The sequence below is a fragment of the Arvicola amphibius genome, chromosome 7 (assembly GCF_903992535.2).
Source record: "Arvicola amphibius chromosome 7, mArvAmp1.2, whole genome shotgun sequence".
Taxonomy (NCBI): domain Eukaryota; kingdom Metazoa; phylum Chordata; class Mammalia; order Rodentia; family Cricetidae; genus Arvicola; species Arvicola amphibius.
In genome coordinates, this window is record NC_052053.1 from 96,292,630 (window position 1) to 96,313,903 (window position 21,274).

General features: G+C 44.6%; 1 protein-coding gene across 3 annotated transcripts in view; it reads right to left on the reverse strand.

Moving 5' to 3' along the window:
- The window catches only part of Rgs6 (regulator of G protein signaling 6), a 606,319-nt gene that overhangs the window by 522,274 nt on the left and 62,771 nt on the right, over positions 1–21,274 (reverse strand). For 2 of the 3 annotated variants that reach the window (XM_038336295.1, XM_038336293.1), the window contains exon 1: positions 8,100–8,348. The exons of the other annotated variant lie outside the window; for it this stretch is intronic. The gene's annotated coding sequence lies outside the window, so the exon portion shown is untranslated. Of the gene's footprint in view, positions 1–8,099; positions 8,349–21,274 lie in introns of those variants that run through there. 3 annotated transcript variants of the gene reach the window in all.

The window sequence follows — 21,274 nt, forward strand, 5'->3', positions numbered from 1 at the left end:
ACAGATTTAAACCTTCTTAGAATCTATTACTAACTTTGCAGACCTCTAGTTTCCACCACCCCAAAAGCCAAGACTGTCATGAAATAGCATTTGAGGCCTACAAGAAAGATTCCCCCATTTTACTCTATCTCTCTGCTGCTTTCACTGAGAACCTGGAATATGGGGCAAGCAAGCTCCAACTTCCCAGGCCATAGTCAATCAAACTTGGCTCCAGAATAAACCATCTCTTATTCCCTTTGAGATAAGAGCTCTGTGTGTGTGTGTGTGTGTGTGTGTGTGTGTGTGTGTGTGTGTGTCTGTGGTGTGTGTCTGTGGTGTGTGTGTGTCTGTGGTGTGTGTGTATGTGTGTGTAAGTGTGTGTGTCTGTGTATGTATGAGTGTGTGTATGTGTGTATGGTGTGTGTATGGTGTGTGAGTGTGTGTGTCTGAGTGTAGTGTGTGTGGTATGTTTGTATGTGTGGTGTGTCTGTGTGTGCTGTATCTATGTGTGTGTGTGGTGTGTCTGTATGTGTGTCTATGTGTGTGTGTATGGTGTCTGTGTGTGTGGTGTGTGTGTGGTGTGTCTATGTGTGTGTGGTGTGTGTGGTATGTGTGTCTGTGTGTGTGTTTGTGTGTGAATACCCTCTACTTGCTGACAACAAGCCTGCTCTGTAAAATGCCATCCATTCCTAAGAAGTCACTCAAAGTACTTTCTGTTACTTCCCTATTTATGTTTACCTCATCTACAAAATGAATGAGAGCATTTCTGGCGGGGGGGGGGGTCTCTGTTTATCCCCCAACTTGAGATACAACACAGACTTAGGAGTCAGAGAAGATCTGAGTCTAAACCAGGAGCAGTGGCATGGGCCTGAAGTTCTGGTTACTCAGGAGATAAGAATTAATTGAGCCTACAAGTTCAAGATCAATCTGGAAATATAACAAGACACAATGGCACAGGGATAAATAAGCTCTGAGTTATAACAGTAAGGATGAAATCACAACCACTCCACTTGCATCCACAGCCAGACTCATCTACCATGCTGCCCATAACTGCCCAGGCACCACGTCAACACCAGCCCATCACTCCTTTCTTTAACCCCCTGTGGCTGAGGCAGTCTCGGCGCAGACGCACGGATAGCCTGTTTTCACCTCCATCTCGGCCTTCAGTCTCAAGATGTAGAAGCATCGTAGCAGCTACAAAGGAGGTTGGGCCTGCTCTGCCCTCTCCCGGCTTGGATGTCTGACCATTTGCCTTCCACATGCCTTCTCCAGTCCCAACAATGGACCTGTGAAGACGGACTTGAGAGGGACTCGGTCCCTCCAGTGCTAAACTGATACAGTTTAGTCCTTGGCAAGAACAAAAAAAAAGACTCATTATTCCGATATGAATATCTACGTCTCCAAAGACTCGCAGTCAAAACACTGGGCCTGTAATCCCAACTACTCGGGCGGCTAAGGAAGAAGATCCAAAAGTTCAAGGCTTGCCTGGGCCACACAGTAGGTCCAAGGCCAGACTCAGTAACTTAAGAAGACCCTGCTTCAAAATAAAAAGTGGGAAGAAGTCTGGGGCATAGTTCAATAGCAGAGTGCTTGCCTAGTAGGAACAAGGCCCTAAATTCAATCCCTAAAACACACACACACACACACACACACACACAAGCACGCATGCTAAAAATATTTGTATAAAATACCTGTCTTAGTTATGATTTCTATGACCGCAATAAAGCACCAAAACAAAAAAAAAAAAAAAAAAAAAAAACAACTTGCAGAGGAAAGGGTTTCGCTTCCAGATCACAGTCCATCGTCAAAGGGAGTCAGGACCCTGGAGGCAGGAGCTGATGCAGAGACCATGGGAGGGTGCTGCTTCAAGGCTGGCTCTTCATGGCTGGCTCAGCCTTTTTTCCTATAGAACTTAGGCCTGCCAGCCCAGAGGTGGTACAGGCCACAGTGAGCTAGGCCTACCCCCGCCTCCCCAGTAATCATTAAGAAAATTCCCTACAGACTTGCCTATAGGTGATCTGGTAGAGGCATTTTCTAAACTGGGGTTCTTCTTCCCAGATTATTCTAGCTGTGTCAAAGTTGATAAAAAGTCAACCAGGAATGTGTTCCTGCATGATAGAGCCATCTGCTCACTTCTCAGCAGGCTCTGTCCACGGTCCTGTGCCATCGGTCTCACCCACTCGGGAGGGTGGAGTCGTTGTGTTTCTTTTACAGATGAAAAACTTAAAGTTCAAAGCTGCAGTTCAAAGGCTAGGAGATACCTCTCGCACTGCCGTCGGAGCAAGCTGCAGTTCAAAGGCTAGGAGATACCTCTCGCACTGCCGTCGGAGCAAGCTGCAGTTCAAAGGCTAGGAGATACCTCTCGCACTGCCGTCGGAGCAAGCTGCAGTTCAAAGGCTAGGAGATACCTCTCGCACTGCCGTCGGAGCAAGCTGCAGTTCAAAGGCTAGGAGATACCTCTCGCACTGCCGTCGGAGCAAGCTGCAGTTCAAAGGCTAGGAGATACCTCTCGCACTGCCGTCGGAGCAAGCTGCAGTCGTTTGCTCTTCTGTCTGGGCTCTGGGCCAGCCCAGTGGAGCCAATGCCAGTGTCTTGGGAACTTCCAGAGAATTCCACTACTACTACTTCACATTCCTGCAGGAGACCTCATCTCAGCAGGTTTTGAGAACCTCGTTAGCAGACACACAACCTCTCAGGGTGACAGATACTAGAGAGTAAGAAACTCTTCCATGGTTCCAATTAAAGGCGGCTTTACCAGACTACCCAGAAGAGCCAAGACATCTCCATAGCAACTGATTTTAGTAAGCACAGTTAAAAGACCAACTCATTTGCCCAATCAGGTATTTACGTTTTTTAAACATGTGTGTGGTGTGTGTGTGTGTGGTGTGTGTATGCACGTGTGTGGGTGAGTGTGTGAACGTGTGCATGGGTGTGTGTGTGTGTGTGTGTGTGTGTGCATACGCATGCACAGGTGGGTGTGAGCACACACATGCCCATGTGGAGGTCAGAAGCTGGTGTCAGGCACTTTCCTCTAGCCACTCTGACGCTGATGATAAGTGGTTCCTTATATCTCTCTCTTATTTTTTATTTTTAGTTACAGCTTTATTTACCATGTGTGTATATGGGGGAGCACGCATGTCACAGAGCATATACAGAGAACAGAGAATGATTTTGAGGACTCTGTCCTCACTTGTCACCTTGTATGTCCAGGAATTGAACCCAGGGGATCAAGGCAGGCAAGATGCTCCTTTCCCCACTGAGCCATCTTGCCAGCCCTCCAACTTATTTTTGAGACAGAGTCTCTCCCTGAAGTTAGAGCTCATCAAATTATGTAGACAGGCTAGGGGTTCCACCTCCCACCCCCAGCCGCGTCTCTGCCCCTCCAGTGCTGGGATCACAGGCATAGGTCACTGCACCAGGCTTTGTGTGAGCGCTAGGATTTGGAACTCAAGTCATCCTGCTTGTGTGGCAAGCCTCTCCACAGCCCAGTCATAAAATATCCTCAAGGTTTCTAATAGATAATGAGTGTTCCCTATGTGTCTAACATCCAGATAGAAGGAAGGGGCTTTCTGTTCAGTACAGAACTAGAGACAGATGAGCAAAAGTTCTAAGTGACCCATGGCAGCCAGCTGGAACCCCTCGCTGACTGGATCACCTGCCTATCACGGGCAACCAGAAGGGCTTAGTGTAAGGAGCATGAAGGAGCACCTCCCTTCAGGACCAGGAAGGCCTGGGTCTGGCTTCTGATGCTACTGCTTACTAGCTCTGGGTTCAAGCGAATTTGTTAGTTCTCTAAGACTTAGTTTGGCCCACCACAAAGTGGACACCCATCTCACAGATGGCCGTGTGTCTCATGAGCATGGCTCTGACTTCTGAGGCATTCCTTTATTCGTTGCTTTCATGGCTTATGTCATGACTAGTGAACTTCCTGTTCCTTTTCAGGAAAGTCTTCCTTCAGGACCCAGGGGGAATGAATTCCAGGACCCCCCCCCCCCCAGATACAATCCTGGACACTCAGGTCCCTGAAGTCTAATCTTCACGTACTCCTTTGTGTTCACCAAGGTGTCTCTAGGTTAATTACAATAATTAACACAACGCAGATATTAGTATTTAGCAGAGAGTGGCTAAACTGTATCGGTTAGGGAATGATCTAGCTTCATTTCTGTTGCTGTGATAAACTACCCGGACCCAAAAAAATAGTTTTAGGAGAAGGGGCTCTGTTTTAGTTCACAGTTTCAGGCTCATCACTATGGGGAGTCACGGACCTGGAGCTTGAGAAAGTTGGTCCCAGCACGTCCAGAGTCAAGAGCAAGGAGAACAAATGCATGCATGCTTAATACTCAACTGGTTTCCCCTACTCTGATTAAAGACTGGTGCCCCAAACCAGGGAATGGTACTACTCACTTCCAGTCTGGATCCTCCCCATCAATGAAGGCAACTAAAGCCATCCTCCACAGCCATGCTCAAAGACCAGACGTTCTTAATCTGTGGGTCATGACCCATTGGGGGGGATGTTGAATGGTCTTTTCACGGGGGTCACCTAAGATTATTGGAAATACCAGATATGTACATTATGATTCATAACAGTAGCAAAATTACAGTTATAAAGTAGCAGCAAAAATAATTTTATGGCTGGGGGGCACCATGACGTGAGGAACTGTATCAAAAGGTCACAGCATTAGGAAGGTTGAGAACCACTGTCATAGACCAACCTGATCTAAATAACCCGTTGCTGAGGCTCTCTCTCCAGGTAATTCTAGGTTGTGTCAAGTCAACAATTAAAACTGATCATCATAAGTTGCGCTGTACATGTTCAGAACCAATGCATGTTTTTTTCTGAATAATTTTGATCAGCAGTTGGTTGAATGAAGAACCTACAAATACAGAGGGCCAACCAAGTGGCAGAAAATGAGTCACCTCTTACGGAACTCTAGAACGTAGCTGAGAGGCATTTGGTTCAAGGTTTACAACGTCTCAGGCCTGTATTGCTAGTTATTTAACTCGAACCATTAAGGTTACTGTTTGGTTTAATTGCGTATGTGTAAGCAGTCTTCCAATCCCTGCTGATTGAAGAACTGGGTTACAAGACTAATAATTACTCTTACTACAAGCTCCATGGCCCCAAGTTTTGGATGTTTATTCTCTATCTTGACTAGAAAGTTTTCCTCCCATGGAAAAGACTGGTATTTGTTCAGCCAGTGTTCCCTGAACACCCATAGAAATGGCATGGCAGGCAGGTACCAGGAACTTGATGGCTGGGGACAGTGGGAGACTTCGGCGCAGAAAGGGTTATCTTCCCTGGTCTCATGTGGTCAGCAGAGGCAGACACTCTTAGAGTCTCAGGCTAACTCCAGGTGGAATAAATCAGAAGCACTGGGGTAAGGGGGCCGAGCCCAGCTGTCTGTTTGAATAATCCCTCTTCAAACAAAGATCACCCGCATCAAATGTCAAGGCAGCAAACAGGCCATAAGCTCCCTGAGCTAAATCTGAAGGTATCCCCTGCCCTTCCAGAAGAGCAGACAGACAAACTGCAGCCACAACTCAGGTCTACCACCTGAATGGGCAACCTCATTTCTGCTGCTTTACTTCCTAAATCTGTAGGGGAGTCCCAGGTCCTCCCAGCTTGGAGCACAACACTGGTTTCCAAAGGGGGAGAGAAGCAGAGAGCCGACTACCTTTGAAAATGAGGACCGTGAATGAAAATGAAAACCTGATCTATCGAAACCGCCTAGGATATTAGCAGTTATTTCCTAAGCCTTTGACAAAATATATGTTCTATTCATAAGACTTGAAAATCTGGGGGAGCCCCGTGAAGACTTAACATCTGGAGGAACATAGTTAAAAATGTCAACGGCTGTGGCACCCTCTGTGGGGCACTGAAGAGAGGCCTTTTTTCTCCCCAAATTGTTTCCAATAGATAAACATCACTTCTCTAATGAAGAGGGAAAGTAAAACTAGATTTTTGGCCTTTTCCTATCCACATCGTTCCCCATGAAGGTTTATTTTGCATTTCTATTTCTTTCTATACGGCAGGACAGTATGTATAGTAATTATTTATATGGTACCATATGTTACAAGGAGGATGGAATTCATTAAATATATTCTTCCAGCTGCCCTGAAAATAAATGAGGAGGTTAAATGCATTCCTAGGTACAAAGCACTGAGAATTAAGACAAGCTGTGGAGCTAAAGAAAAAAAAAAATAATTCCAGTATTGAGTCCTCTGAGAGGATCCCTTTTGGGGGAAAAAAATGTGGCAAACAGCTTCTTCCTCTGATCTCCATTTTTAACCCCTGGAATGTGCAGCAGTTCCTGGTAAAGTCTTAGAGTTCAGGAAATAAAAACATATGGAAGAAAACCAGAGACACAGGGACCAGAAGGATCCTACATTCACCTACACTTCCATCCCTGTGGGATGGTAGAATGTTGAAAATTACTGGCAAATTCCATTGTCCAATGCATCCTGTCCCTACCTCGCCGTGAGTAATGTTTACTCATTTAAAAATATTTATGCTGGATATCTGATTTCATAAATCATAAACAAATAAGTCTCCTTTAACGAGACATTGCAGCCACACAAGCATCCTTGTCCTGTCACACTTGATGTGACCAATTGATTGCTTCCAAGAAAAATGTACACTTTTTATACGGAAAGTCTCTCAGCAGAATAAGCTCAGTGAATGCTCACTGAAATTTCACAAGGAGAATGGGAAATAAAGTTAAGAGCCAATAGAAAGACTACGGAAAGGGAAACTCCAAAAGCTATCTCCTCCGCCAAAATACCTCCCCAGGCTGACATTTCTGAAGTCTGAAGCTGCTTTCCTGAAAAGAGGAGTTGGTGGGAGGAGGTTTCCCCCCCAAACTGGAGCTTACAGTACACAAGATCACCTCGGAATCTACGAGTTAGCTTCACAATGGTCTCAGTTTATCCTCTTGGCTCACCTGGTGCACGCAGGCTTTGGTTTATAAAGGTGTCTGTGGGGACCGACCCGCTTCCCTCGGCCCTCCTCTTTGACGGGGTAGTCCCATCTAATGCCAAGTTAGTAAGTTAAGAGCAAGGGAAAGGATACAGGAGTCACTGAAACTTTCTCCAGCAGCCCAGATCCAACTCCACATAATCACCTACATACCTACTTGTATAAAATTGTCCTGTAAGAGCCTTGTTTATATTGTGTTAACCTTGACAGTAAAGGTATTCGACGCATCACGCACAAACTTGCAACCCGGTTCTGTAACACTCTGATAAACACACCAGCCCTGTTATTTACTCTCCCATCCTGCCCGGCGAGAAAAGGATCTAAAGATGGGATGACTTCCTCTTGGTTGACTTGGAACTTTTACTTGGGGGGCTGCTAACGGGTATTGATCAGAACTTACCTACAGGTCCAGTTCCTAAGCAGGCACCAATGCTGAGGGAATAATTCCAACCCAACGACATTCAAAACATCTTCAATTTATTTGCAGACTAGAAACACCACTTGTCTCAACGAGAGAGAAAACGCTCCCACTTGTCAAATTAAAAAAGAATGAAAACTCACAGTTTCCCTCTGAACAAACTCAAATTTTCTGGGTCACTTGCCTCATCTCACTTTCTAAGCAGCCTGACCGGCTCGGGGAGGCTACCAACTGTCTGCGAAGACAATTCCCAAGCCGCAGACCTGCCCACCCGCTCCCGCCTACCTCACCTCACCACCAAGCCTCGCCCTTCCAACCCACAGACCAGGATCTTATTCACAGGAAAAGTTGCTGGAGGTAGACTTCCCCACCTGCGCTGTCGGATCCGGATGCCTGGGAAGAAGAGAAAAGCTACGGGGCCGCACGCCCTCCAGGCCCAGGAGCTGAGCGCGTCCCACCCCAAAGACAGGAAGGCGATTTCCAAGCAGACCTGCACCCATCCCACTCAAGTCCGCACGCCAGCTCGCCGAGTCACTTACGTAAGCTCGCCTCGCACAGTCCCAAACTGCAGACACACACCCGCACCTGTCACGCATCCGAAATGGACAAGCGCCCACCCCCCCCCCCCCCCACGAGGGATGCAAGCCATAAAGATCGGGGCGCGGTGCGGTTTTCATTTCTTTTCCCCGGTTCTTTTCTTGTCCGGTTTTGTCTAACCACAATTACCTTAACAACCAAAGAATTGCCCCGACTCGCACCGGTGTCTCAGTTTCTCTCCTAAAGCCCGGCTGGCGCCCGGAGCATGATAAGGCTCAAGAACCCGGGAGCCACCAGCTCTCAGGGGGCTGATTCCGTCCAGGCGCTGCTCTCCCGGGTGTCGCCTCCTCCTCTTCGGTCACTCTCCCCGGTGGCGACCGCAGGGGGCTCAGCGAGCAGACTGAGCAGCCCCAGGCCCGGGAGGAGGCGCGGTGGGTCGCATGGTGCCAGGGCGCGGGGCTCTCGGGGTATCTCCCTGGCCCCTAGCCCGCCGGGGCTGGATCCGCCCCCTCGGCACCCGCAGCAACAGGGACCCTGGGGCGCCCCCGGGCGGAGCTCTTGGCCACCCGGCGGGGCCGATCGCCAAGGAACTGCCCGGAGTCGCGCAGCCCAGGCGCTCAGCTCGGTCGCTGCCGCAGAGGCGCCCGCTGTCGGGGACCCAGAGCAGCTGCAGCCCCGCCGCCGCCGCTGCCGCGCACCTGGGCGCCCGCACCTGGCCTGAGCCACGCTCTGCGAGCGGGACCCTGTCGCCTCGAGTGCGTGCGTCCCTAGGGCGCCTCCACCAGGCTCACCTGTCCCAGCGCCGCCCAAGGTGTCGATCAGGCTCTGTGCGGCAAGTGGGGGAAAAAATCTGCAGATTCCTGGCAACCGAACAGCCGCCTAGAAAACCGAGGGACTGTCTCAAGCAAGCCAAGGCTTCTCTAGTCGCTGCCAGGCTGAGCGGGAACTGAAACTTTAGGAACGCCAAGGTGCTCGCGATTCTGGCCAGAGGTGCTGTGCCCCGAGAGTAGCTTTTTAAATTACTCACTGACATGGGCCTGGCGCCCCTAAACTAAAATGTGCTCCTCAGAGATTGTTGCTAACCTGGTTGCTGTATTTATTTCCACACTTGATACTGTCTTGAAACAATACAAAAGAGAATTATGCAAATCTCCTAGGGCAAGAAAAGTTGACATTCAAATAAGCAGGGGTAACCTGGAAGGACAACCTCAATGTGGGAGTTCTAAAGGTGATGTTGGATGACGTAGGAGGCTGGGGGGGGGGGGCGCTGTAGAGATTCCCCAGCACTGGTTCAAACCCAAGTGAAGTGCATCCACCGCAATCCAAGCACTCAGGAGGTGAAGGCAGAAGGATCAGAAGTTTAAGGCCATCTTTGGCTACATAGGGAATTCGAAGTCACCCTGGGCTATATGAAAGCCTGTCTCAAATTATTTTAGGAAGCTGTAGGTGGAAGTGGAGCACAGTGCTTGGTACTGAATAGTTACCAGTAGATGTGTAAATATGGCAAAGTTAACAACATCTATAGTAGATCAGTAATTTATACTTCGATATGCTGTAGGAATCCCTACCACCAGTAGCCTTTAAGTTACCCGCCCACTTGGGCATGGCCTCATTAATATACCCATGTAAAGGGCGTGTCTGGCCTCTTTTCCTGCTGAGGGATTTGGTTGTTGTTCCCCATTCCAGCAGAGGATTGTGATCTGTGAGTCTACCCCTAAATAAATAACCCTCTATTATACTAAATTCTGAGCTAGTGTGGGATTTCTTTTAAGCGTCCTTCTTCATCTGGCACCAATATATTACGACACAGGAAAAACAAATTGAAATTACTGGATGTCATTAAGGATGAATGATCTGGACTCTTTGTCTTCATGGGTCTAGAGTTAGAAATTTAAAGTTTCCTTGGCAATATGCGTATTTGTCAACACTAGTATGCAAAAATATGTAAAAAAAAATAAAGACCATAAGATGAATGTAAATCGAGAGAAATTCTTGTAAAATGACAGATTGTTAAAGAAGGCCCCGAGGGAACGAGGCCAGCGGACAGAGCCCCTAACTCTTAGGAAGGATCCTGTAAATGGCACTGGTGACAATGTGATTTCAATTGTCTACAGACTGGGGAGAATGGATAGGTCTGTGTCATCTCCTCACATAAAGTCTGTGTTCTAGCCATGCTCAGAAGGTCACTCTGAAGTATGACAGGATCAGTGGTGTAACTTGGAGTTAGGATGTACCCATGTACCCAAGAGCCCTGTGTGTGCTCTACTGGTAGGTGGTGAGCACTCTAAGTCCAAAGTGGGATCCAGCAGAAGGAAGCTGGATCCTTGGAGGGGTGCCACAAAAGGGCATCTGGGGAGCCTGGCTCCTTCTACTGTCTCTTTTCCAGTGCCATAGGCACACGGTGCTCTTTCCAACTTCCTCCATAATGGCAGCTTGAAGCACAAGACCAAGAAACCATGAGCTAAAACCTCTAAAACGTCAAGCCAGAAGAAGCCTTCCCTCCTTGCAAATTGTTTATCTCCAGTCTTTTGCCACTGGGAAGGGAAAGTAACGAATCCACAGGCATTTGCTTATCCGAAGATGGTTTGAAGTTGGCCAGCACCAAAATGAAATGAGTCAATTAGCTGACCCAACTGCCCGTGTAATGCTTTCCAAATTCCAAAAGATTTCAGAATGAAAGGCTTAAAAAGATGCCAAGAAGTATCCTCACCAAGATGAACAACAAAGACTTAATAATTTTTTACATTTTATTTTATGTGTGCGGATGTTTTACCTGTGTGTATTTGTACCATGTGTGTGCAATACCGTTGAAGGCCAGAAGAGAACAGCCCATCCCCGTGAGACTGGAGTTACAGCTGGTTGTGAGCTGGAACCTGGGTGGTGGGAACCAAATCTGGGACCTCTGGAAGAGCCGCCAGTACTCTTAACTGCTGCGTCATCTCACTAGCCCCTAAAGGCTCACTTCTTTTCAAAGGTGTTCCTCCCGGGTTTCATTGAAGGATTACCTCACCATTAAGTGAGATGAAGTGATGGGCTCTCTCCATGCAGCTTTGTGAATGTGCACAGTCCCACTCAGCCTGCCTCTACTAACCCACTCAGTATTCCCGAAGGCCTTGCTACACCCAACAACCTTTCCAGAAACTCGTCGAAAATATAAAATAAATATGGTGATAGGTAAAATCCTGAATCTTTTTTGATTACTATAGGAAGCCTGTGATAGAATTACTATTGGGAAAACTTTATTAACTTAATTTTAATAACAGCATCAACATCAAAGATAGAACAAATCAAAGATAGAACAATACATGTGTAAATGCCTCTGAAGCTTTTTTTTTTTTTTTTTTTGGCCATGAGTTTGGGTACCAGATGACCACCCATGTCTTGTGTTATGGACATGGGATATTTCAGCTAATGTTACTTTTCATCCAGTCTCTACAGCTTTCCTCCAACCTTATGTGTAGTCTGTTTTATTATTTGTGTGTATATGATATATATGTATAAGGAGACTATGCTTTTATTTCCTGGTCACCCAGACCAGAATAATCATACAAAAACTATATGCATTATAACGCTGTTTGCACAATGGTTCAGGCATATTCCTAGCTCTTATATGTTGTAAGATGAGCGTCCTGCCAGCCAGCTAGCTTAACCCCCCGAAATAACCACAGAGAAATTGTATGAATTAAACACTGCCTGGCCCATTAGTTCTAGCCTCTTATTGGCTAACTCTCATATCTTGATTCAACTCATTTCTAATAATCTGTATTACCACTTGACTGTGACTTACCGGGATGAGTCTAACCAGTGTCCGTCTTGGGCAGGAGAAACATGGTGTCTGCCACACTTCCCTTCTTCCCAGCATTCTGTTCCATCTATTCTGCCCACCCAAGGGCTGCCCTATCAAAACGCCAAGGCAGTCTCTTTATTTAACCAATGAAAGTAACACATAGACAAAAGAACCTCCTACACCACTTATATCTTAAATTAACCCATTTCTATCATTTTATATTTTACCTCAAGGCTCATGGTTTGTTACCTTACATCTTGCTTCTTAGCCAGCTACATGGTGGCTGCCTGACTCTGCCTTCTTTTTCCCTGCATTCAGTTTAGTTTTTCCACCTAGCTATATTCTGCCCTGCCATAGGCCAAAGCAGCTTCTTTATTAACAAATGGTATTAAAACATATTCATAGCATACAGCGGGGAATCCTACATCATGTGCATGGTGTTCATCTGTGTGTATCTAAGTGGGTGCCACAGTGCGTCTGTGGAGGTCAGAGGGGAACCTTGGATATGAGTCCTCACCTTCCACTTCATTTAAGACAGGCTCTCCTGGTTCCAAGTTGTGTGTGCCAGGCAGCTGGCCTGCAGTCTCCAGACATTTTCCTGTCTGTTTCCTATCTTCCAGAAGAAATACTAGGATCCAGACACAGTCTACCTGCCTGGCTTACATGGGTCCCGAGAATTCAAACTCAGAGCACCCACCTAGCCATCTCCCCACTTATAGGTAGTCATTATCCTAATAGTTAAGAATCAGATTCTCTCCATTTTGGCAAAGAAGAAAACTAGATTCTGGGTCAGCTTTTCCTCATGATATGTCCTGAAAGAAAAAAAATATTTTCATAGTGTATGAGCAAGCCTGATGGCCTAAGTTGGATCCCCAGAATCTACATGATAGAAAAAAAAATAACTCCAGCAGACTTGTCCTCTGTCTGACCTCTACTTGCATACAGTAGCATGTGCACAAACACACACACACACACTATATCTATATCTATCTATCTCTCTCTATTTATATATATATATATATATATATATATATATATATATATGTTTGTTCACAGGCCACAGCATCAGCACCACCATGGGAGACAGGCAGGGTACTTACTGGAACTCGGAAATAAGGATTCTTAAGCTTTGCCTCAGAAGAGATAAGTCCAAATTTCTGGCAATGGAGAATCAAGGATTTGCTTTTGAGCAGGAATTTGTAAACCATGGCTGTGGTTGCTTCCTTCAGAGAACTCAAATTATTTCTGCTACTATTAATTATACAACTTTGTCAGAAGGAGTCAGTCTACTGGCAAGCATGCTCAAAACGGTTCAGACTGGGGTTTTGCCTCTTTCCGGTGGCAGTCCTCAATCTGCAGTCTTGAAACTTGTGTGTGTCTGTCTGGGAATAAATGTGTTTATATCTTAGTGCTGCAGAGTTATGTTTTGGAACATGGAAGTGATGTCATGTCAGAATGGAGTTTGCATTTAAAAAGTTCCAAAGCTTAATAGTCAGGATGTGGGGATATGTGCTCTGACTACCAATACATGGGGCAAAAATTACATAAGCAATAACAAACTCTGAGAAAGCTAAACAAGCCCAAAATAACCATGGAATGCTGTTTACAGCAGTAGCTAAGAACCACTGGCCTCACTCAGGCACTCCCAGACCCTGTGCCAAGTACTGCCTTCTAGACTCTTGTAGTACTACCTTCTAGACTCTTGTAGTACTGCCTTCTAGAATCTTACAGTACTGCCTTCTAGAATCTTGTAGTACTGCCTTCTAGACTCTTGTAGTACTACCTTCTAGACTCTTGTAGTACTGCCTTCTAGAATCTTGTAGTACTGCCTTCCAGAATCTTGTAGTACTGCCTTCCAGAATCTTGTAGTACTGCCTTCTAGAACCTTACAGTACTGCCTTCTAGAATCTTATACCACTGCCTTCTAGAATCTTACACCACTGCCTTCTAGAATCGTGTAGTACTTCCTTCTAGAATCTTACAGTACTGCCTTCTAGAATCTTGTAGTAGTGCCTTCTAGAATCTTACAGCACTACCTTCTATAATCTTATAGTACTACCTTCTAGAATCTTACAGTACTTCCTTCTAGAATCTTACAGCACTACCTTCTATAATCTTATAGTACTACCTTCTAGAATCTTACAGTACTTCCTTCTAGAATCTTACAGCACTACCTTCTAGAATCTTACAGCACTGCCTTCTAGATTCTTGTAGTACTACCTTCTAGACTCTTGTAGTACTGCCTTCTAGAATCTTATAGCACTACCTTCTAGAATCTTACAGTACTGTCTTCTAGAATCTTATAGCACTACCTTCTAGAATCTTACAGCACTGCCTTCTAGAATCTTACAGTACTGCCTTCTAGAATCTTACAGCACTGCCTTCTACAATCTTACTGCACTGACTAGTCAGAGATAGGATATGCCTTAAGCATTAGACAAATTCCCTTAATCAGAAATACATACACCTCACCACACCTCTGTCTTCCTCTTTTTTAGGTGCTGGGATTCTCAGGGGTGGCCGAGGTTACAGGGATATTGAAGGATGAATTTCTTTATAAAATTGTATTTATTTATATTTGTGCATAGATTGGTGTGTGTGTATATACATGTGCACATAGGTATCTTAAGCTATATTTGTGCAAAGAAAAGCAACTGTTGGCCGGGCGGTGGTGGCGCACGCCTTTAATCCCAGCACTCGGGAGGCAGAGGCAGGCGGATCTCTGTGAGTTCGAGGCCAGCCTGGTCTACAAGAGCTAGTTCCAGGACAGGCTCTAAAAAAGATGCAGAGAAACCCTGTCTCGAAAAACCAAAAAAAAAAAAAAAAAAAAAAAAAAAAAAAAAAAAAAAAAAGAAAAGCAACTGTTTTTTAAATGCTGATTGTGTAAGATATAGTCATCACAATGATATGGTTCTTGCATAAAAACTGACTCATGGGCTAATGGGACACAAAGAATGCCAAGAAACAAGTCTAATAATGTACAGCCAACTAATTTTTGACAAGGAACCAGCAAAACTCACAAAGAATGGATGATGTCTTTAATTGATGGTTCTGAGAAAATTTGGATATTCTCATACAAAAGAATGAAACCAGGCCCCTCTCTTCTAGCATAGATAAACATCCACTTAGAGTGGACTTAAAAACCTAAAATCTTAAAGCTCCTACAGGGAATCATTAAAACAGGTGATATTTTTATAGGGCTCATTCCCCAAAATTAGATGACAAAAGCAAAAATAAACACATATGGACTACAGTGTGCTCAAAAGCTCTCACCAACGATGCAGCCATCCACAGAGGGACAGCCCTCTGATGGGAGAAGACATTTATAGATCTTAGTTAAGAGACACAAGAAACTCAATCCAATAGCAAGAAAACTCCACAGGTCCATGAAAAAAATGAAAGTTCAACTAATCTTCAGGAATATGCAAATTAGAACCACAGTGAGGTATTGCTTCCCCCCAGGTGGAATGGCTCTTATCCAAACAACAAAAGGTAGCAAATGTGAGAAAGGACCTGAAGAAACCATGGCCCCAGTTCAGTGTTGGTGAGAATGTAAATTAGGGTATGTAAATTAAAGCATGTAAATTAGGGTATGTAAATTAAGGTAGCCGTTATGGAAAAACAGTATGAAGACTATTCAGAGACTAAAAATAAAATTATCATATGACCCTGTAATCACAATTCTGGCTATTTACTCAAAGAAAATGAGTCAGTTTGCCAAGGAAATATCTGAGCACCCAAGTTCATTGAAGCCTTATTCACAGAGACCAAGATTTGAAAACAACTTAACACCTATCAGTGGATTCATAGACAAAAAAAATTGATACTCAACTCACAGTGGAATATTTTCCAGCCTTACCAAATATATATGTGTGTGTGTGTGTGTGTGTGTGTGTGTGTGTGTGTGTGTGTGTGTGTGTATGTATGTATATGTATGTATATGGGTTAAGGATTTAGCTCAGATGGGTTTGATCCTCAGACCCAAGGAGTGGAGGTGGAGAAACCAAGACTCTCTGGAGCCAGACAGGTGGCACATTCCTATAATTTCAGAACTTGGAAGGCAAAGGCACAGAGGTTATGAGCTCAAGGCCATCCTGAGTTGCATAACAGGACCCTGACTACCTCAGAAAATGTGTGTGGGGTGGAGGGTGGAGGAGAGAGAGGGAGACAGAGCTCTGATTGTATAGGTGAACCTTTAGCATGTTATGATGTCTAGGCTACTTTTCTGTTTCCATGATACAACAACCTGACCAGGGCAACATATAAAGGAAAGCATTTGTTTGGGGCTTACAGTTGTAGAGGGTTAAAGTCTACGACCATCATTGCAGGATGGCACTGGAGCAGTTGCTGAGTGCTTACATCTCAATCCACAAACATGAGACCAAGAGCTAACTGAGAGTGGTGTGGGCTTTTGAAACCTCAAAGGCTGCCCCCGTGACACATCTTCTCCATTAAGGCCACACCTCCGAATCCTTCCCAAATGTTCCATCAACTGGGAACCAAGTATCCAAATATATTCAAATCACTATATATGCTAAGTAAAATAAAGAAAGCAAAGCAGGAAAAAATATTACATGATCTCATTTGTATGTAGACTCTACGAGAATCAAACTCATGCCAGCAAGATGGTACAGTAGGTTCTTGCTACCAAGCCTAACACCCTGAGTTCAATCCCCTGAACGCACATGGTGAAAGGAAAGATTCTGCCCTTTCAAACTGTGCTCTGACCAACACATGGGCACTGCAGCACAACCCAGTGTATACCACATATCCACATAAAATAAAATAAACAAATATTATATAGAGATTTTATATATATATATCACATTTTATATACACACACATATAATTTGGCTTTTGAGACAGGGTTTCTCTGTGTTACCCAGCCCCTGGTAGTGCTGTAACTCATTCTGTAGACTAGGCTGGGTTTGAGCTCAGATCCACCAGCATCTGCCTTCTAGGATTAAAGATCTATGCCACTATCACCCAATGAACAAACATTTAAATAAAACTTTCATTCAGGTCAGACTTCTATAAACAGAGTAAAATAGTGGTTACTAAGGGTGAAGAGAGGATGAAGTTACACAGAATGACCAAATCTAGAGCACTAAGGTACATTGTGAGGCCTGCTTCATATTGTGCTATACAGTAGAAAACTTTAGATTTTCATATCACACACAGAAGGGAGTTATGATAAGCGATGCACAGGGAGTTTTCTTGACTTATTTTACTATACAGATCAAAGTATATCACACACCTTTAATATAGATGATAAAAAATATTTTAAGGCTGATTATGGTGGTGCATGCCTGTAACCCCAGCAGGGGGGATCACGAGCTTGAGGCCACCCTAGGTTATACAGTGAGAAGTCACCTTAAAAACAACAAAAAAAGGAGAAGCATACATCTATAATCCCAGCACTAAGCAGACTAAGGCAGAGGACAGAGAAGCTGAAACCAACCTGGGCAAATTTCAGGAAAGAGTGGGGGGAAAGAGAAAGTAGAAGGGGGAATAAATATACTGGAAAACTCAATGTTGCAAAAGAGAGGCTACAAGTTACTCAAGGCATCTGGGACAATAGTCCATTCAAGACACAGAAGGGTGAGCCCTTTGGAGACACAGAGGGCAGCATTTTTAAAGGCTCCAAAGTGAAGCAAGCTTCACGTGCCTGAGAAAGAGCAGAAGATATAGTAGAAAGAGTGGCAGAGACAACATTAGAGAAACACCCGGGGTGTCGCTCAGTCAGGGCCTCTCGGTCGTGATAAAGATTTTGAATGTTAAGTGTAATGGAAAACCATTTGGGGAGTTGTGTAGAATTACACAATCACGGTTATCACTCCAGTCCCACCGTTGTGTTGCTCTGTTTAGCATACACTATAGGAGAGAGGGGAACAAGGACTCCAGCCCTGATAGGAACCCAGCCTGGCACAGGAGGCTGTGTTCTGTTGGCAACAGTGATGATACCTTAAAATGTGGTCAATGGCAGCGCCGATGACCACAGGAGAAACCATGAGGTAGAGCAGGCTTGCTTAAGATCAGCATCGTGTCTAGAGCCTTGTTAGGTCTGGCAAACCAGCCAGGAAGAGCTACGAGACAGATAGAAAATAGGTATGACAGGGAGAGACTAAAGGATATAAAACAGATTAGAGGATTTCCTGTGGCAATGACCTTATCTACACAGAAACAAAGTGGAATGTGAACTCATGGGAGACTCCTCTAGTCATTTGACACGTGGCAAATTAATTACATATGAGCATACATGGAGATAACCTCATATGGGGTATCTTAGGGTCCTTCCAATAACAAGCGCAGTTGGACTTCCTCTTAAGAGGCACTGAGCTGGGAATTGGGAACTGATGTTTTTTGTTTGCGACTATACAAAAAGCCCTTTACAGCTGCATGTATGCCTCTCACCCCATAGGAAGCAGGAAGAAGATGACCATGGGGCCTCAAAGGGCAGCCAAGCTAGCTGAAAAATCAGTGACGTTCGGGCTCAGTGAGAGACCTTGTCTCAAGGGAATAAGGCAGAGATGGGAGCAGTACGACATCTTCCTCTGCCTTCATCATACATGCACATGGGCGCACACTAGCACATTCATGTGCATGCACTACGCACAGCACACACAGAGAGCTAATTTTATTTTATACAAACATAGCTCTGTACCATTGGACCAGCACCTCTCTACTTCTCACCTCTTAGTCTCTAGAATCAACATTTTCAGGTTCCATGTAAATAAAGCCACACCATGCTTATACTTCTGTCTGGCTTGCTTTATTCAATGGAATGCCCACCATGTTATTATGAAGAAGACAATCCTTTTTCTTCTTTTTTTTTCTGTTTCACTTGGAAATGTGTGTGTGTGCTTGTGTGCATGTGTGTGTGTTGCATGTGACATATGCATGTTTGCATGTGTGGGGGCATGCACATGGATGCTTATTCATTTTGAAACCTGAGGTTTATGTCAGCATTCATTTTCAATTGTTCTTCCACCTTTGAAGCAGGGTCTTTCAATCAAAGTCCATAGATATGGCTAGTCTCAAAAGCTAGTTTGCTCTGTGGATTCCATCTCTACCTTCAGTGGTTAGAATTACAGGCAAACTGTTATGCTCATCCAGCATTTCTATGGACCCTGGGGTCCTTACACTTGTGTGCCAAGTACTTTAACCCCTGAGCCATCTCCCCAATCATAATTCTTTATATTTGTTAAGGAGGTATAATATTTTGTTGCACAGATACATCATATTTTCTTTAACCAGTCATTCATTGATGGAGACTCAATTTGTTTCCATCTAGGCTGTTGTGAATAATGTTTCAATGAAAACACATGAACTCGCATGAACACACACATACCATTATCTTCTGGGTTTATGCTTAGAAGAGCTGCTCCTCATGTGTCAACCTCTGAGTGCTAGGGATTATAGGCAAGAGCCACTCCTGTGCTGGAGTGATTTTACTTCCCATCTCTTGTGCACAGGCACTTCCTTTCCTCTCCATCCTTGCCAATGCTTCTCACTTTTGCTATTGAGATGATAGCCATTGTAACTAGGGTGACACAGTATCTCGGTACAGCTGTAATTTACATTCCTCTGATAGTTTGTGGTGTTGAATTTTTTCATATTTCTATTGGTCATTTTGATATATTCTTTATAGGAATAGCCATTTGGGTCCTTTGGCCACTTTTAAATTGCTCTATTTGTTTTCTTGCTATTGAGTTGGTTCCTTACATATTTTGAACATTGGCCTCTTTCCAGATCTGTTTTGCAAACACTCTCTCTTTGTGAGAGAGTGTTGCCTGGCTCTGTTGATTGTTTCCCTCGCTGTAGGAAGCTTTTTAGTTTGATGCAATTCCACTTGTCTATTTTTTGCTTTTGTTGCCTATACTTTTTGTGGGCATATTAAATTGCCTGGGCATTGATGCATTTTAGCCTGAATTCCAGCAAGTTCCAAAAGCATCCATTAGGTTTTACATACGCATGAGCAAACAGTGTTTAAAATGTCCTAACCAGAAATACTTGTTCCAAGGATGGTTGCCCCAAGTAGATTTTGTTATTTTACAAGGAAGCATGAACAGAAAGGCATTTGAGTTCCTTTCAATTAACACAGGATACTTCCTTATCCGTATTTCTCTTCATTCTAACCTGTCTTTCAGAAGTCTTTGTTTCTTGCCTTTTCTATAGTTGATCTCAGCTCCATCCCACACACTGAACCATCAGGCACATCAACCCAGCCCTTCCTTGCCATTCAACTTTGGGGTTCTTCTGTAATCTCAGTTCTTCTTCACTGCTAACATTCTGATTCTCCTGACTTATAAGAAATGTGATTGTTTCCCCCAATCAAAATGTAAACACGACAGCTCCCAAGAGTAAAGCCCTCACTAGAGTTTTTGGTCTAGACAATGCCATGGAGCTGCCTTGCAGATGTTCACGGTGCAGATGCACCACAGGCTCCTCCTCCCAACTCTACGAACAAGGATCTCCTATGCCTGCATTTGCATTAATAGATGTTACAGATGTGCATTGGCCTACGGAAGGACCACGAGCTAATGCAAGGCGGGACTGTGTATGGAGATTCTCTAATTCATCTGCAAAGCTTTCTGTTTTGTTTCGTTTCCACAGTACTAGGGACTGAACTCAGAGCCTCACACATGCTAGACAAGAACTCTACCACGTGAGCTACAGCCCCAGCCTACTTACATAGCCTGTACCTCCACTCATTTTACCAAGGGGAAATTACTTTTAATATTTGTCTGATGGAAATTGTTTTTGTTATGGTTCTGTTGCTATGAAAAGACACTATGACAAAGACAACTTATAAAAGAAAGCCTTTAATTGGAGCTTCCTTACAGTTCCATGGCGAGCATGGCAGCAGAGAGGCAGGCATGGTGCAGGAGCAATAGCTGCGAACGTACATGTTAAGAAAAAAAAACAACCAACCACAAAGAGAGAGAGAGAGAGAGAGAAGTAACTGAAATAGAGTGGGCTTTTGACACCTCAATGCCCACCCCCAGTGACACATCTCCTCCCTCAAGGCTGCCGTACCTCCTAACCCTTACCAAACAGTTTCACCAGCTAGGAACAAGCATTCAAACATATGCGCCTATGGGAGCTATTCTCATTCAATACCATCACAGAAATTAGCATAGCCTTCGATGCTGATTGGAAATAGAGTTGAGGAGGTGTGTGAGAACCTTGTCTGGCCCACCACACATGCATATAAACTTTATTGTTTTTGTTTTTAATTATCTGTATATGTGTGTGGTAGGGTACACATGAGTGCAATGCCTGCAGAGGCCAGAAGGTATCAGATCCCCTGGCGCTGGAGGTACAAGCACCTATGAGCTGCCTGATATGGGTGCTGGGAACTGAACTTGGGCTATTATGTACTGCTCTTAACTGCTGAGCCGTCTCTCCAGTCCCATATTCAAACCTCAGATAGAGTTCTCTAGGAACCCCAGGCCACTCCTTTAAATAAGCATTCCCAGTTGGAGTGTTTTAGATATGAACTGCTACTATTTGTTCCTTAAACTGCACATACACCGCATATAAACACATATCATACACAGACACACAAAACACA